A 19,185-nucleotide genomic window follows, 5' to 3' on the forward strand; every position below is an offset into this window, starting at 1 on the left:
CGGGAGATTCATGTGATTGGTTGTTGGTCGAGTTTCAGCCGGCAAGCGACAACGCACGCCGCCGTGTGTAAGGGCCGTTAGAGATGTTGACGTGGAAGAACAGCAGAGTTCTAAAACAACAACAAACTAATCACAAAAAACGTCACGGAAGGCAGCTGTCAGTCTGGGTGTTTGTAGTAGAGTATTAATACATGAGTGGAGAGTGTGCAGAAAATCCCTTGGCAATACATTATCAATGCATATTGATAATGTGTCAAGTTATTATGAAGTCCCTGATCGTCCAGGAGCGACGCTTGGTCAGGGTCCCGTGTGCAGTTGTGACGCTCCTAGGCTCCTTCAGCTTCATAAACGGACGCAAAGAGCTTTCAACTGATTGCAATGTATTCCCATCGGCAGCGGTATTTGACGCTCAGGGAAGCACCGCATCGGTCCATATCGGCAGCAGTTAAAAGGCAATGTGAGCGTGCATTCCCATTGGATAACGGAGGATTGTACACCCGGAAGTAAGTATTCTCCTTACTGTCTTACTGAATGTCTTTCATTTTTCTAAAGCACATTGAATTGCCTTGTGTTGAAAGGTGCTATATAAATAAACTTGCCTTGTCGATTGATTTTCTACGACATTAAATCCGTCAGCAGTGACCCCACTGGTGATTTCTGAAGAGTTTACGTGTCTGAAAAACGATGGTTGTTACCGAGTGGCTGAATAGGACTACAGAAGTTGTCCAGGCCGTTTTACGTCATTACGCCGAACACGTAAAACACTCCCGCTAAGTGTGTTTGCCCTGTTCTGCTTGAAAGCCAGTCCCTGCCTCCTGCAAAGTGTTCAAACAGTTCAACTTGTACCATTTAGAATCTGTAGTTTTGAACTTTTGAATATGGATCGGCGTGACGTTGAAGTAGCGATCCTGCTGTAGTTTGTTTATAGCATAACGTTAGCATTTTGCTTCCGGCGACTAGATTTATTATTAGAAAATTATAAAAGTAGTGTAGACATGTGGAGATTATCCGGCTGAACAAAACGTGATCCGTCTCTTAAATGTGTTTCAACCACAGACCTTATTTCCAGCTATTTTCCAGAATCCTATGGAGGAATTGCATTGCTTTTTGTCAAGGGAACCGGAAGGAGTTTACTTCCGGGTTTTCGGATACATCATTGATGCACTCTATTGTGTTGCTTTTTAATGACTGTTTTAAAATGCCTTTTTCTTAATGTCTTTCATTTTTGTAACGCACTTTGAATTGCTTTATCTTGAAAGGTGCTGTATAAATAAACGTGCCTTGCCTTGCCTAAGGTATGTTTTGTTGAATGTGTTATATTTGATGAAACATTTAAATATGAAGAGTACATACTTTCATAGGGGGAAAGTAGAAGGTCAATGATAGAAATATAGAATAGAAAATATCAAGAAGATTCTGTAAGTGATCTCTACAATAAAACAGTTTAGTGCAGGATGTCCAAAGAAATTAATAGGAGGAGGTGCAAAACAGACACACTAATTAGGCTTTATTTAAACATTAAAGAATACTTTAGGTTAAGGTCTTCTTTTAAATACATGTAAGCACAAACCTTTGGGGGTATCTGATAAATATTAAGCCTGACAAAGTACTTAACGTTTAATATATTGTATGGTGTGTTTTGGGACTTGACAATCAACTTTCCTGCAATGTTAACTATGTTGAAGCACTTATTTTAACCGATATTATACATATTTATTATACTCTTATAAGATGTATGTAGATAGAATAAGAAATGTGCAGAATATGACAGTTTAATGGTGGAGGTACACACATATTGATAGATGTCTTGTAATGCACTGTTGAGGATCCAAGTGTTTCATTCATTGCATAACTACACCGTAGTTGTGTATGATATGTCAATAAACCTTAGAAAATCTTGAAATCATGAAAGGGATGTGCAAAATAGTCATAATATACAGTTTTTAATTAACTATTAGTAGAGAACGGTACCGCAGCATCCGGACTAAAACCACCAGACTCAGGGACAGTTTCATCCCATAGGCCATAAGGCTGTTAAACACCTGAACTTTGAAACGACATCCATAACATTCATCTGGCTGCTACTTAGAAATGATTTATCTAATATATCGTATTCCAATCACTTGTATATAGACTCTTATTGCACTATTTTCACTATTTCGTTCGAGTCCAGTTTTGGATAGTGTGCCGTCGATGGCTTTCATTCCATTTCAAAGTGCTGTTTGACGCTTGGCGTAAACTTTGCGCACTGCCACTCCAACATCCAATCACAGAGCTTGAGGACTAATCACGGGGTTTGTCAAGCAAAGCCCATGGTGTAGTGTCTTCTGCCATCCTAAACTCCTACACAATATGTGTTTCTCCGAATCGAAGGGGGAAAATACAAAAGCATTGCACACAATTTAAACCAGTCAACGTTGTGTAATTAACAAGGTGTTTTTGAGTTGAAGAGTAGTGCAGATATCACTGTAAAATCAATCGACAGTAAGGAGAATACTTACTTCCGGGTGTACAATCCTCCGTTATCCAATGGGAATGGACGCTCACATTGCCTTTAACTGCCGCCGACATGGACCGATGCGGTGCTTCCCTGAGCGTCAAATACCGCCGCCTATAGGAATACATTGCAATCAGTTGAAAGCTCTTTGCGTCCGTTTATGAAGCTGAAGGAGCCTCGGCGCGTCACAACTGCACGCCACAGACACTGACCAAGCGTCGCTATTGGACGATCAGGGAGTGAGACTGTGTTGTTATTAGACATGCTGTAAAAGCTTAAAGAGGCCCTGTTGTGCTTTTTCTGGTTTTCCCTTTCCTGTAGTGTGTTCTATAGGTTTATGGTTTCTGTGCATGTCTGCAGAGCAGACTGGGCTCTGGTTTCAGACAGAGGGTGAAAAGAGGTGCTGCAGCACAGGCAGTATGACAAAAATAAAGAGCATTTTGAACATTAAAACATGGAGACATGTCACAGTAGAGGCACTACATACTAATATACACCTGAACAATCAATCAATCAATCAATCAATGTTTATTTATATAGCCCAATATCACAAATGTTACATTTGTCTCAGTGGTCTTCACAGTGTGTACAGAATATCAGTATGACAATACGACACCCTCTGTCCTTAGACCCTCACATCGTACAAGGAAAAACTTCCAAAGAAAACCCACAGTTTAAAGGGAAAAATGGGAGAAACCTCAGGGAGAGCAACAGAGGAGGGATCCCTCTCCCAGGACGGACAGACGTGCAATAGATGCCGTGTGTAAATTGAAAAGATAATACATTTGCAACATAGGTAGTCCAAATGTTTGGAAATGCATGTGTGTATAATAGGAAGATGAATCCACGAGGATATCCATCCAGGACCTATGATCCAGGACCACAGCCACGACTCAAGATCCAGCGCTCGCGATCCAGGACACAGGACCGCAGGATCATCCATGACTCCGGATCCCAGCGTATATAGACACCAAAAAGAAAGACATTTGGGGAAGCTGGGTTAATCGGAACATGAGTGTACACGGGTATAGACAGAGAGAAGGAAGAAGTAAGATGTCCCCCGACAAACTAAGCCTATATCAGCAAAACTAGGGGCTGAATCTAATCAGCCCTAACTATAAGCTTTATCAAAAAGGAAGGTCTTAAGCGCACTCTTAAAAACGGATAGGGTGTCTGCCGCCAGAACACAAACTGGAAGCTGATTCCACAAATGTGGAGCTTGATAAGAAAAGGCTCTGGCTCCCATTGTACTTTTAAAGATTCTAGGAACAACCAACAACCCTGCATTCTTGGAACGCAATGCCCTAGTAGGACAGTAGGGTATAATGAGTTCTTTAAGGTAAGATGGCGCCTGCCCATTAAGGGCTTTGTTGGCGAGAAGAAGAATTTTAAATTCTATCCTGTGTTCTATAGGGAGCCAGTGTAAGGCAGCCAGAACAGGAGTAATGTGGTCCCTTTTCCTAACTCTGGTTAGTACACGAGCCGCAGCATTTTGAATCAGCTGAAGCGACTTGATTGACTTCTTGGTACTCCCTGATAATAAAGAGTTACAATAATCCAGCCTAGAAGTAACAAATGCATGGACTAGTTTCTCTGCATCGTTTTGAGGCAAGATATGCCTGATTTTTGCAATGTTACGTAGATGGAAGTAGGCGGTCCTTGAAATTGATTTTATGTGGGCGTTAAAGGATAAATCCTGATCAAATATAACACCAAGATTCCTTACAGTCTCACTGGAGGCCAAATTAATGCCATCCATAGTTAGAACAGCATAATATGTCCTCTTTAATGTTCAGTGATATATGTAATATATGCAGTATATCCAGATACCTTATGTAGTAGTTCATTGTAAGAATGTATTGTGAGAAAATGAAATATGAAATCAAGGCAGACGTTTGATAATTCTGAGAGCTAAAAAAACTGAATTTCCTGTTGATTGAACTCAACCATTCTGAAAGCAAGGAAACAAAAAACCTACCCCCTGTTGATCCGGGGATAAAGCAGATGGACTAGGCCCACCTTTGAGGCAGCATTGAAGAAGACATTTGCATTCAGGCCATCAAAATGCATAAGGACTCACGGATGCTTGGATCTGTTTGCATAAGTTAATTTCTAAAATGAACATAACCTGTCAAATTAATGACTTTGCCTGTAAGGAATATGAAAAGCTGTGTAAATGCTCTGTGAATGTGATTTGAATGAAAAAAGAAAGACGGCCCTGTTTATCCGCCGCTCGCTTGTTTAAACTAGATGTTATGCAAATGCACTTCTCACCTAACCGCGCACTCCTCCCTCGTTTTCCTCCTTTTAGGTGATCGCAAATATGTAAACAACATTTGTTTTCATGCATTTGAATATGATTAATTATCACGGAGTAATCCAGCTGCACTTGTAAAGACTTTTCAGACCAGATTAGGAATTTCAAAGTGACAACCATGATAGATGGGAGCATTCTGTAAGTCGTAGATTAAAGGTCACAGCGATGAGCGGGAAAACTCACAAGGCATGGTTTGGGTTGAGGCAGATGCAATCAAATCGACGAGCGCCTCAAACAGGCAGCATGATTATGGAAATGGGTATCTGCACACAACCAAACATATGGCAGCGCCTAATGCCGTATAACACTAGGGGCTGGGTTTAATCAAACTTCACCAATTAAAAATACAAATGATATGCAAACATCTGAAAGTCTGAAGAGAAAATGAGCAGGATTGTTATTAATGATAGGGAAGGAATCTATCTCCACTAACTCTCTCAACGTTTCCTCCACTGCTCTCCTCTGCAGATAACACTGAACACTTGTAACAACCAAACACACCGGGTGGAACATGGCAGCGTGTCAAACATAAATATGGATTACAGGGAATTCACAACAGCATGAATGTATTTGCAAAAAAGCTTCATTACATATAGATTGAGTTCATATCATTTGACTCATTGTATATCTGTTTAAAACAAATCCTAATTTTAAGTATATTGCAGAGCAATCCTCATTGGTTCAATGTGTAAACGACATTATTATTTAACTCTATAAAGCATGACAACAATAAGAACGATGTATGAAATACTAGGAGAAGTGATTCTGAGAAAGACTGGTGAGGTGATGAAAGCTGTAGCATCTCAAAGCGCTCCCTCGACACAAAGCAATGGGATGCTTCCATTGGGTTTCAGTGTACTGCAGAACATACTCTCTGTGCATGTGTTGTTCAGCAGGGTCATCTCCACATGTAAACATCACTTTGATTACTGAGAGATAAATGCAATCTCCAAAATTAAAAAGCCAACGTTAGGCTATAAACAAACGACATCACCGCTAAGCTAACGTGCATTCACCAGTAGGGTACACTGAAGTATCTGTTCTATTTCCATAGTGATGTCCAGGTCTAGGACTCATTCCAGCACCACTCTATGCGATGCTATGGGTCTGGCTGCAGTGTTCTTCTCTAAGGAAGTGTCCTAACTCCCCCTGAAGTATCAGGCATGATGAGAGCTGGTAGCCTTCTCTGAACGCTAAGAAGGTGCTTCTGCACTTCCTTTGTATTTCGTTTAGCATCGAGGACACTGGACCATCTTTTAGGATTTCCAGCATCAATATGTTGAGCATCAGGATTCTCTCTCTCTCCCTAAGTCCCGGTGAATTCTTCTTTACATCTCCTTGACCTCCTGATGTTTTTAGGTAAAGGGAAACAGGTGAGGCAAAGAAAGAGAACATTATTATTTTGCCCATTTGAACGCAGCCTTTGTCTCTTCTTTTTTTTCTTTAAAAGTTTGTTTGAGTTGAATTTCAGTATTGATTACTTTGAACTGATATGTTTTCAAGTTAAACCCCTCTGTTCGGTTTCTCACTTGTGTTATGTCTGTGTATCACAGTTACTCTACCGCAGTATTTCACTAAAGGAATTGAGGCACAGACCCTGGGGTAATGTTTCCCTTCTGAAGGACTGAGTTATATTATATCTGTTGATTAGTCTTTGGATTATTATTCTTTAATAGTTAATGCTTTATTTAAGGAAAGGTTAAATAAAAGAGTGTCGTTACAGATGATGATGAAACGGGGGCTATGGACCCAACAGGGACATTATTAATGAATTCAATTCATGACAATGAAGTGTAAAGAAAATAAACTGCCTATTGTAATTCAATCAAGCCCACGTTTAAATATTATTATATATTCTGTATTGTCCAACCGACAGACAAAAAAGACGATGAATGCATTGGAGATAGAAATTGATATTTGAGGATTTTAGGGTGAATTTGTTTCAAAATGTAACTTAAGTTATATTTTATTAGTAAAGGATGACAAAAGTGTAGCTGCTGTCACAATCAAAAGGAGGAGCATACTGTGTGTGTGTGTGTGTGTGTGTGTGTGTGTGTGTGTGTGTGTGTGTGTGTGTGTGTGTGTGTGTGTGTGTGTGTGTGTGTGTGTGTGTGTGTGTGTGTGTGTGTGTGTGTGTGTGTGTGTGTGTGTGTGTGTGTGTGTGTGTGTGTGTGTGTGTGTGTGTGTGTGTGTGTGTGTGTGTGTGTGTGTGTGTGTGTGTGTGTGTGTGTGTGTGTGTGTGTGTCGACCTCAAGGGCAGAGAGCAATCTAATGCTCATATTGATATGCACACACTGATCTGCATAGCAGGCCGCTGGGGGCTTGAAAAAGCAGCGCCCCGGTGTGGCTGGAGGAGAGACGCAGAGGATCGCTGCAGCTCAGCGAGGCAGACTCACAAAGTCTAAGTTAATGACAACAAACCAAAACATCCTTGTGTATGCTTACTTGAATAAAATACATTTAAAAAACAATATTAATATCCATATAAGAGATGTTATCACAAAGTAGGACTTTAAGGGGAGGAAATGGAGGGGGAAGTTGTTAATTGAAGATATGATGGTGCATTCCGTGTGCAGGTGTCTTCTCTTTGTGAACAGCACCGTATGTCTGCCTCCAATAATGTGTGAGATTCCAGTAAGCATCTAAACAGGAGTCGATGTCGCTCATTCTGCAGGGAGGGGGTCCGCATGGAGAATGTGGATCCCCTAATGACATGCGACTTGATTCAGGTGTCTGCCTCCATATCTGCACTGATGTCACACAAACACACACACACACACACACACGCTCAATCATCCCTCCCTGAATGCACAGGGTTGTTATTCCATCAGCTGGTACAGTGTGCACAAACCAAATCCATTTAAAATCATGCACGGAAATATAGACTCACAGTACATACAATTGCATGTATGGTCCCACAGGTTAAGTGAATGCAGGTATGGTGGCCGGAAAAATACATTCCCTCTTGGTCAAATCTGAAATGTCTCTGTGGCTGTTCTCTGCACATGGAGGAAGCACATGGAAGTAAAAGCAGCTGTGTGCACATCACATTTAAAATAAATCTCTGCTTTTTATCCCCCAAAAATATGTTGTATATTTAAAACATTAAGAATGATGTTCTTCTCGTGGTTGCTTTATAATGATTTATTTCTCTTTCTATCCTGTCAGCATTACATGACTTCACTTATCCTGGGTGACTTACTGTAAGCTTTAATGTATGTGGACATCGCAGAGTAAATCATAATATTTGACTCTAAGCTGCTCCCCAGCACAGGCAAAGGTGAACCTGCCACTTGTCCATTATAGACATGACACGGGTACCCCCCCGGTCCCTGAGGAGAAGGTAGGGATGCAGGGTGTGGAGGGGAGGGGAGAGAGGAACCGAGGGGTGAGCAGGGGGGGCTTTGAGAGGATTCTTTAAGCAGCTCTGTGTATTGCTTTCATGTTGTCCAGCCGGTAACTAAGTTGGGTTGCCCGGAGCGATGGCTAATTCACACCCTCAGATCACGAGCATGAAATGAGAGAGCAGGGAGCGCTAAAGCCCTGAGGCTAATGATAGCTGCCTGGCATCCTCACCCAACTGCCCCCCACCCCCCCATATAAATCTGCTTTCATTTGGAGATGATCCCCAGAATCTCCTCACACACTTAAGAGAGGAGAGGCGAAACACCTGTTGTTTTTTTGAAGCTGCACTGGAAAAACTGAAACGTTGACTTAAATTAAATGTATTATGTGAACAAATGTTTTTAGGTTGAATGAAATGTAAATAATGTTACGTTTAATGACGTTCAACTTAATATTATTGCTTTCAACTAACCTAATACAGTTGTATGACATCTGTTGACATAATACATTTAATTAAAGTCAACGTTTCAGGTTTTTCAGTGTGTCTTCTTACACACACTTATTTGTGTTAGTGAAGCGTTGCATTCTGGGTATTATCCTAATGCGGCCAGCCCACACACGAGACAGTTTGTCCTGATGGAAGCTTTTTTTTTCCTACGGAGATCAGCAAAATAGAGAAATAAATATTTAAAAGAAGAATACAACTGTGAAGGACTTTAACAATCTTTTAGTCCTCCTCACAACAAGCTTGTGGAAACACCCCCCCTCTCTCTCTCTTTCACCACCCCCGCACCCTTTTCCCCCAAAACCCCTCTTTAAAGTTATTTCAAATTTCCCAGCAAGGCTTTGATAAATCTGTTTGTTTGAGGGCAGCATTAGATGTGACCAGCGTTTTATTGTGACATAAAACCGCATTTCTTCCCTGGCAGATTAAAAATAAAATCGGTTAATAAGAAAAGCTGTCAGCAGCAGAAAATGGCTGACATAATCCGTTTATCCTCCAAGCAATAAAGATATTGGTCCTTGGGAGTCTATCTTTCCTCTTATGTTATTTCGCCCAAAACATTATCTTCTATGCATTCAGATGGATTAAGCAGTCATGTGGGAGATAGAAAGGAAATGACAGATACAACAACACATCTAATATCGCTTTTCATTCCACGTCACACGCGTTCACAGTGCATACATGTGATCCTGTGTTAAGTAATGAATACATAAATAAGGAATAGAGAAGAGGAAGAAAAGGAAGCAGGTCAGGGGCGGGGATCCTGGAGTGTGATGGGGGGGGTGAGAGGTTACTGCAGGGGTCAGCGGGGGGAACCAACTATAACTCAACATGGAGCTTCTGCTCTCACAAACAGAATGCATCGTGCTCTGGGAAAAATGCTGCTTCAAAATCAACAACATTAATAATAAAAACAAGGTGTTTTCAATTGTACAAAAGCAGTACACATTTAGTCATATTTATTTCTTAAAATAAGATGGGATATTTAAATGAGAAATTAGATGCTGGGAAGCTTATTTTTAACTATATTTGACCAGGATCAACAAATGTTATATTACAAAATAAGCCAGATCAAAAGTTTTCTGATGTTAGTTGGTTATTTTCCAATTAAAATGGTGTTTTCTAAAATCAAGTAAGTTGTATTTCTTGAAACAGGATGATACATGTTTACCACAGCAGCTTAAGCAATTGTGCTCGGCACTGAAGAACCTGAAGCGTTTGCTTTAATGTCATGGCAACAGATTTCACATACCTGCATTAGGTTAGTTAAAAGCAATAATATTAACTTGAACCTAATATTTTTTATGTGAAATCTGATTTTTAATTGAAGTCAACGTTTCAGTTTTTCAGTGTGAGATACAGTATGAGATGTTTTCACGAGTCTTTGAATTAACAACATATGTAAGATGCATTGCCTAAGCCCTATATTGTTACTTCTTAAGTTATTATGAGATATTCTGACTCGAAGTTAGACAAATATACTTTGGAAGATTTTGAGTTTTTCCAGTGTCGTTGCAGGCAAGCGTCAGAGGGCTAAAGAACAGCTGCTGCGACGAGAGGAAGCTCTAATGCACAGCGTCTAACATCAGAAACAGAATTCACTGTGAGCCGCTGATCAAGAGTCTCACCGGCTTATCTCACCTAATGCTACATGGCATGAATCATGCTCTTACATGAGGCACATTCAGAGAAATTCACACTTTTAATATTTAATTTCAGCGCCACATCACACACAGCATTTCACAGTGCAGCGTGGAGTTTCATCAACGTGCGAGACGTGCTACAAGGCAGGTATTCTCCGTTGTCTCTAAGCAGACAGCCGCTGTTATCCCGCCTGAGACGAAGCGGCCATCGCTGGGGAGGCCGGCGGCGGCGGACCCTCTCCTCGGGGACTCGCATGACTGACAGATAAAGGCCCAGGCGGAGGGGACGTGTGGTCAAAGATGTGAGGCCAGTCATGAAACGCTGATTCGGATCTGTGTGAGCCACCGGGGCCATGCTGGGGCCGAGGGGTGGGCTGTGGGGGGAGGCGGCTGCTGGATGATGGAGGGGGTGGAGACGCCTCTGAGTGGCAGCCAACGTGTGCCGCAGTGTGAGGCTCTGAACCCAGACTCTGTTCTGTTTAATCATGTCGCTTTGGCTGGTAATGACATTTGATTATGCCTCTAAAGGCAGGAGGCTGATGGGGGGGATATTAATATCTTCCAAGATTATGCATGAAACCCCGGTGTGTAATTTTCCCACTCTCCTTGTCGACCACCAAATTGTAAGTAGTTCATCATTAGCATGGAACTTTTGCATTTCCATCCGTCTTCCTGTGCGGCCGCGCTGTGATTAATGCGCGCTCTGATTCATTGGTTCATCATCAATGTGCTTTTCACTGATCACTGCAGATCCATCATGCACTGCAGGAGAAACACTCAGACGCTCAGAAAGGCTATCTACACATCTATTTTGGTTGGCTCTTATGGGGGCGGGGGCACATAACTCACAATGCCAGCGGCCCGAGCCCACCACACGCAATGAGCAGCCATTGTACGTCTGTGCTATTAACGTGTCATCACATTCATTTGGAAAAGAGGAGTACCTCCCCACCGCCAACCAGCTTCCCCTCCAAACACGCTGGGATAGAAAGAGAGGGCATATCATTAAGGTTCCACCGCAGGGAAGAGTACGAATACTTGTCAGTGAGCAGAAAGAGAAAGGGAACATCGGCACGTCGTCATTCTGCTGACTAACGAACCAAAAGACACTTTACTGAACAACTCTCAACTGCACGTACCGTCCTCAGAACTAATGGACTGGTTGTTTCCAGTTCATCCCAAAACCACATGAATGACCGTTAGAAGATATCAGCATGGTCACTTTTAAACATTGTAAGGACCATCTATTAAAATATACGAGAAGCGATGAGAAGCTCCTTTCCATCTGCAGTCATGGTTCCTTTTGAAATCTGGTATCTTGTTACGTATGTTACGTATGTGAGGTAAGTACAAAATACAAATATGAAGCCATAATATATAATATTCATGATAACAGATTCTAGGAATAATACTAATACTATTAATCAATTACAATGACTCCATATCTCACTACACAAAACTACGTGTCAATGTCTAACACGTGAATTTGAAACGTTATGAAAATATCATGGTTTGGTCAAAATGTGTCCTTTTGTTATGTTGTGTATGTTGTGTTGCGTGAGTTAAGTAGAATACAATGATGAACCCAAATATTTAAACTTACTTGCGTCACATAAATGGGATGCAACAATGGGTCTTCAGGGCTACACACAACATTCCCAAATGAGGATATCATAATGTATCATGTGATGAATGTGTAGTGTCCATTGACACACGCAGCGGACACGGAGCGATATGAGCATCCGTTGGAGACCTCTCTCTGACCCCCTGATAAATAACATTAACTCATCGTAAAGCTCTCATTTGGTCTCCACCAGCGAGTAGAAAAAAAAGACTTATCTAAATTGTCCACTAGCTACATGTACTGTATTCACTAACTGTGTGTGCTGTGTTGTGCCGTGCACGTGACGTACCCCAGGAGTATTACAGCTGTTCAACTGAAAAGGCTGTCTGCTGGAGACAGGCTGACGAGAGCGCTGAGACGCACCAGAACAGAAACACCAGAACCATGAGCCGAAAGACAGTCAAATGATCAAAGACACATAGTCAATAGAAACGGTTACATTATAAAATACCTATCAAAATATCCATTCGAGGTCTTTTGAACATTATGATTTGCCCCAAACTTTGAGTTTTATGTTAACACATTCTAGGAATAATACTGATACTATCAGTTCCAACAACTCCATGACTCACTACACACACAACACATAAAACACACAACAAGGCAAACAGTTAGGATTTTTAAACTGTTCCTTCAAAACTGTTTTTTTATTTCATTGTCTATTAAGTTGAGCTGCCTTATTCAATGCGTGATTATACTTGCATATACTTCAATCAATCAATGTTTATGTATATAGCCCAATATCACAAATGTTACATTTGTCTCAGTGGACTTCACAGTTTGTACAGAATATCATATAGCTTAGCTTCACTTCGTATTTTAACACGTGAATTTCCGTCGCACTTCGAAGCAAAAGCAACCCTAACGTAAAATGCTCTTGGGTCACTTGGAGTATTACTATTAGTCTTTATCTAACAAGTATCATTGCATAAAAAAACATGATTCATGGCAGATTTAGCTTTAAAATCACATTTTCATCGTCAGCTACAACAGACAGAATCAACATTTTTGAAGATAATGCGAGTCTCCAACCATGTGAGCTGTTGAAAGTGTGTGTGTGGGGAGGGGGGGGGGGGGGGGGCTCATTTTGTTCTGTATTGATCAGCTGTGATGGTTGCTCACTATCAGGGAACAGCACGATGTGGCTCAGTGTGGCCGGATCAGATCACAGCAAAGTGATTTGCGTATTTCTCTGGAAGATGTTACATTGTATTTAACTATTCTGATAGAAACACGTTGTTTTTTAAATTGCAAAAGCTAATATTATCAATACCAAATAATCTCAGGTCAGCTTCCTGCTGTCAGCTGATCTGATCTTCAGCTCCTGGAAGACTGTGAGCCCTTTAAGACCCCCCCCCCCCCCCCACACACACACACACACACACACACACTGCTTACAGTTTTTAAAGGTCCCATGTCTTGGCCATTTCTACTGATCATAATTCCATTGTTGAGGTCTACTAGAATAGATTTATATTGTTCAGAAAACTGAGATCTGTATTTTTTAAATCTTTTTTTCCTTCTAATTTGTTATTATTTTCTAAATAACACACTGTTATTTACTCACCAATAAGACACAATTTTCCTTGTTTTTATTTATTTGTTTAATTCTATAATCTCTGGCTTTTTTGGCGTCCGTCAGGAACTGAATTTCAAAATAAAAATAACCGGAAACAGACGTAGGCCTATAAGGGACAATTCGAGCATCATTGCGATACACAGCCACTGAACTGATTACCCAAGATCCTCAGCTATGGTTTTATTGACATATCATCAACACAACTACGTTGAAGTTATGCATTGAATGAAAAACCTGGGTCACAGGTTCCTCAACAGTGCATTACAAGACATCTATCAATATGTGTGTACCTCCACCATTAAACTGTCATATTCTGCACATTTCTTATTCTATCTACATACATAAGAGTATAATTAATGTGTATAATATCAGTTAAAATAAGTGCTTCAACATAGTTAACATTGCAGGAAAGCAATATATTAGACATTAAGTACTTTGTCAGGCTTAATATTCATCGGTAGATAGATACCCCCAAAGATTTTGTCTTATTTAAAAGAAGACCTTAATCTAAAGTATTCTTTAATGTGTTAATAAAGGTTAATTCGTTTTTCTGTTTTGCACATCCTCCTATTAATATCTTTGTACGTCCTGCACTAAACTGTTTTATTGTAGAGATCACTTATAGTATCTTCTTGATTTTTTATATTCTATATTTCTATCACAGACCTTCTACTTTCCCCCTATGAAAGTATGTACTCTTCATATTTTTTTAATCAAATATAACACATAAAAACAATAATGCAATAACGTGCTTTAACAACTAGGCGGTGCACACAAGGTACACACTGCCATAATAACTTTGTATTAGTGTAGGACACTTATGTATGTACAACATCTGAAGATGTGTAGTTTTATTCATGTTTTTACATAATTTTACAGCATATTGCTATACTATTTCAGACTCAGTATTTACATTCTTATATTCAAAGAAAATCAGTAATGTCTTTAATACAAGTCCTTTTATATCAGCTGTGCACCGTTATGGTGTAAATATAACCTATCTATGAATTAGATCAAATGTGAAAGTCAGCCGAATTAGTGTTGATACTGCAAGGAGACGTATTCTGTGAAGAGAAATGTAAGATGTTGTTTAATTGCTGATATATTTATGATCCACGTCACATATTCAGTTTCTTCCAGTTTGTCCAAAGGTCTTCTCATCAGGGCTCTATAAATAAGGAACTACGGCAGATGTGTAATATGTAATGCAGCCGAACCGTGTATTACAATGCTGTTATGTGATGACTTTCAAAGAGAAAAGCAAGAACACTCGGAATAAAGTATTATTTTCTTCTTTTTTTTTTTATGTTTTTCGGATTTCATATCGCATTAACACCATATCCCAACGTGCATTGCGACTAAACAACCCAATCACCTAGCTTAAACCATAGCTGAGGATCTTGGGTAATCAGTTCAGTGGGTGTGTATCTGTTTTCGGTTATTTTATTTTGAAATTCAGTCCCTGACGGACGCCAAAAAAGCCCGAGATTATGGAAGTAAACTAGGGCTGTCATACGATTTTAATCCGATTAATCACAGTTTAAAATTAATTAATCATGATTAATCACCATTCGAACTATGTCCAAAATATGCCATTTCTTTATGTATATTGTTGTGGGAATGGAAAGATAAATGAAAGAAGGCGGATATATCCGCATTTAACATACAGTATCTATGTTTATTATAAAAAAATTCTGTGTGTCAAAATGAAAGCCCACACATCTATCAATCATCAAACCGTGGGGTCTTAATTCATTGATTTCTATCAACGGGGGAGTACTTCAGGAAAGTCGACAGGGGGAGGGGGCGCGCTAGTGGAGTACTTCGTGACCACAGAGTGTGAACGTTGTGATCAGCTGTTTTAGCGCAGTTCTCCAGTGAAGGGGAGGGAGTCTCCCTCCGCAGCCGGTTGGCGTAGTTTTTTGGCACAATTCCGTTGTACAGTCCGACGCTAACAGCAGCCCTGTCTGTGCACACGGAGACCGAGTCTGTCGTCCGGTGATCTAACCGCCTTCTGGAAAAGCTTCACAAGTACGACGGTACGCTAATGCGCTTTGTGACACAAGTGACGGTACGCATTTCAGATTACGCACATACCCTGCGTACCAGTTATGTGCACCCCTCCTGCAACAACACCACGCCGTTATCTTGATTCTGATTGGCCAGAAGACATTAGCAAAGATGTTCTATTGAGAAGACGATCACTACGTGACAAAAGTTTTCAAATTCGTTTCTGGTCTTCGGTATTTCCAGACAAGTGGCTACTGAAATCAATCTTACTAACTGCCGTCTGTGCAATTTACTCTGCGTGAGTTGGCAGACTTTATTTTGCTTACTTTAACATCATTTTTCATGGTGGGGCTAAGCCATTTCTTGGTATGTGTGTAGCCTACCCTGGCGCTGCCACTGGTGGGATGTATGGGGCGGGCCATTCTGCACATGCGTTAAATGCGTTAAATATTAATATATAATTCAAAAAATTAATTACCGCCATTAACGCGATAATTTTGACAGCATTAAATTAAACAAATAAAGACAAGGATCATTGTGTGTTATTGGTGAGTAAATAACAGTGTGTTATTTAGAAAAGAATAACAAATTAGAAGGAAAAAAAGATTTAAAGAAATTGAGATTTCAGTATTCTGAGGCTCTGAGCCCCATTTCTTTTCCTCGCGGACGACAAAAAAAGTCCGACATTATACAATTTAAAATAAAAACAATAATCGTGGCTTGATATTGAGTAGCTAAGGACATGTTTTTATGAACCCCACAGCTTCCGGTCTTCCAAGACGCAACCTGAAAAAAAGACGTGCTGCAGGCACGAAACTACTACCAATAGAAATACATTGCTTTTAAAATCGTTCTGTGTGACACGAAAAAAAGGGGGAAATCGTGTTGGTGAACACGAATCAATAGATTAAATGTCGTGACTATAACACGAAATGCCGTGAGACTGGGTTGCACCCCCAAACGCGGCGCACCTACAGTGTAAGCCACAGTTTCGCCGCTGCGAGGCTCCACTATAGAACCCCCCCCAGCGCATCACAGTTTCGCTGCTGAGGGAGTGTGTGTGTGTGTGAGGAACTCCACGGATTGGACCAATGGGTCCATTTGGGTATGGTCACGTCCAGTGGCGGCCGGCCCATAGGGGCGCCGCCCCACCTCTTCCCACATACAAAAAAAAATATTCCAAAAAATATTAAATAAAAAAATATATATATTTTATATTTTTATTTGTAATGAACAAGGTAAATATAATACAATTGGTATCAGTAAAATGTATAATCTACAATAAAATCTCGTTTAAAATTGTGTTACGATGTCTAAAGTTACTGATAAGTCACATGTTTCCTGCCTGGCCTTGCCCGTGGCATTAGTTTATCATTACCGGGCGCCGTGCAAGGAGCCACCGAGCCAAACAGCAGCAACCAGCACGTTGCAAAAGTTTCAATAGTAAAATGTTTAGTAAACCGAAACATAATTTCAGCCAATCAGCGGCGTCGAGGGCGCTCACGTTGGCGCCCACGTTGCTTACGTGCGTTGACGTGAGTTGTTTTTTAGACTAGTGAGTGACCAAGGTGACGCAGTAGTTGGATGAGAATGGCTTTGTGTGCAGGTGGAGTCGCCGGACCTCGGTCCGCACCCAATTCCGTGCAAGAGCTACTCTCCAATCCTTTTGAAAGGAGAAGTTTGGGAAATAAATTGATACTTAAAGACCTTGGACCGGACCGCCAACCCGATTTGTATATATCGCTGCAAGCTCGTGAAAAAGACAAAACGTATCAACAAGGCTTCTCACGTAGCTGGTACACCAGAAAGGCATGGCTAGCTGGATGCAAACAGGTAAATGCTGTCTTTTGTTTCCCATGCTTGCTCTTCAAACAGCCGGGGACAGATACGATCTGTTCAGAAACTAGACAAAAGTTAAACAAGTACAAACCACAGACTGTCTGTGTCATGGAGAATACTGTCGCTGGTTTATTTATGTCTGTATAGGCCGTTGTTGTGAGTGTGGACGGTCGGAGCATATATAACGTTAGCTTAGCCAAGCTCCATTTGGAAAACACGCATTTTAAAAAGGGTTTTCCGCCTGCCGTCTGTCTGCAGACTTGTCAAAGCATTAATTCATGGTTTTTACTAACCGGTATCAGTATGTTGTTAATTCGGCATCATTTTGAAACGTGTATTACAATTAAATCACGGTAAAATATGTTCATCTTGTTGTAGTTGTAGCCCCCTTGCCAGCGATTCTCTCTAGTTTAGCATGCTCAGCCCGACTCAGCCTAGTTGTTCCTGGCCCTCGAACCACGATTTATGGGGCCAGAAAAACTGTGAATTAGGACCCGCTAGCCGGTACTAGGCCAAGTGGAAACGCAACCAAAAACGGGCACCCCACGGCTCGGCACTGTCTGTGTCATGGCGAATACAGTCGCTGGTTTATTTATGTCTGTAGGCCGTTGTTATGAGTGTGGAGTGAGCATATACAACGTTAGCTTAGCCTGGTCGACCCAATCTCCATTCAGAAAATAAGCATTCTAAAAGGTTTTTCGCCTGCCGTCTGTCTGCAGACTTGTCAAAGCATTAATTCATGGTTTTTACTAACCGGTATCAGTATGTTGTTACGTCGCCATCATTTAAAAACGTGTATTACAATTTAATCACGGTAAAATATGTTCATTTTGTTGTAGTTGCCAGAATTAGAATTAGAGCCAGAATTGTTTGAATGATGCGAGTAAACACAGCTGGCAGCCGCGGTGAAACTCGAGCGACTAGAGCGATGCGATAGGAGCGTTTAGAGCGAAGCAAATATTCGCATCGCGTCCGGTCTGAACGCAGCATTAAAGCGAGCTCCGCACTGCACTGGAAACGCGCCATTACATCACCAGAAGTCCTAATTTAAGGGGTCATTTCTCCCAAAAAAAAATGTTTACTCACTATATCAACAGCCCCACCAAAAATATTTTCCACCAGCCGCCACTGGTCACGTCACTGTACCCAGAAAGAAAAAGAAATGTCCAACGAGACGTTCTGGGGCAGCATAGACAGGTCTTCTCTGTGTTAGAGTTTTACTCGCTACAGGGTGTACTTTGAGGGTTTGTGACTCTGCAGACCGTTTACATGCAGAGAAAGCTACATAACACACAAGGGGACGGGTAATAACCGGAAAAGCATGACATGAGACCTTTAAGAAGCATGTGCACATTAAAGAGTCCTGTCTCTTTTCACAAACTAGAAAGGGGTTTCTCAATCCTTCTACAACAAGCATCACTCCACTTCTCTTTCGTTGACTTTCCTGCTATATAACATTAAGCCGTATAAATGCAATTTACGTACAAAATGTCAAAGCAAATACAAAATAATGTGACATGTAATGGGCAGAGTTTTTTTTTTTTATGAAATTGTATTGTAATTAAATAATTTAACCAGATTTCACTATAATGTTGACTGAATTGAAAATAACAAGCACATTTAAACTCAAATGTCTATGAAAAATGTGATTGATTTTCAGTTTAAATGTCATTATTGTCTTAATTTGAGTACTCTGAATGTGTGTGCACGCATGTAAACAAAGTCAATGTAAAGCTGGAGATATTTATATATTTTCTCTTCGAACGTATGTTTATTCTGCACTAAACTTCTTAACTACATGAGTAACTGGTTGTTATTTGTTTAGT

This window comes from Pseudochaenichthys georgianus, chromosome 4 (assembly GCF_902827115.2).
Source record: "Pseudochaenichthys georgianus chromosome 4, fPseGeo1.2, whole genome shotgun sequence".
Lineage (NCBI taxonomy): Eukaryota > Metazoa > Chordata > Actinopteri > Perciformes > Channichthyidae > Pseudochaenichthys > Pseudochaenichthys georgianus.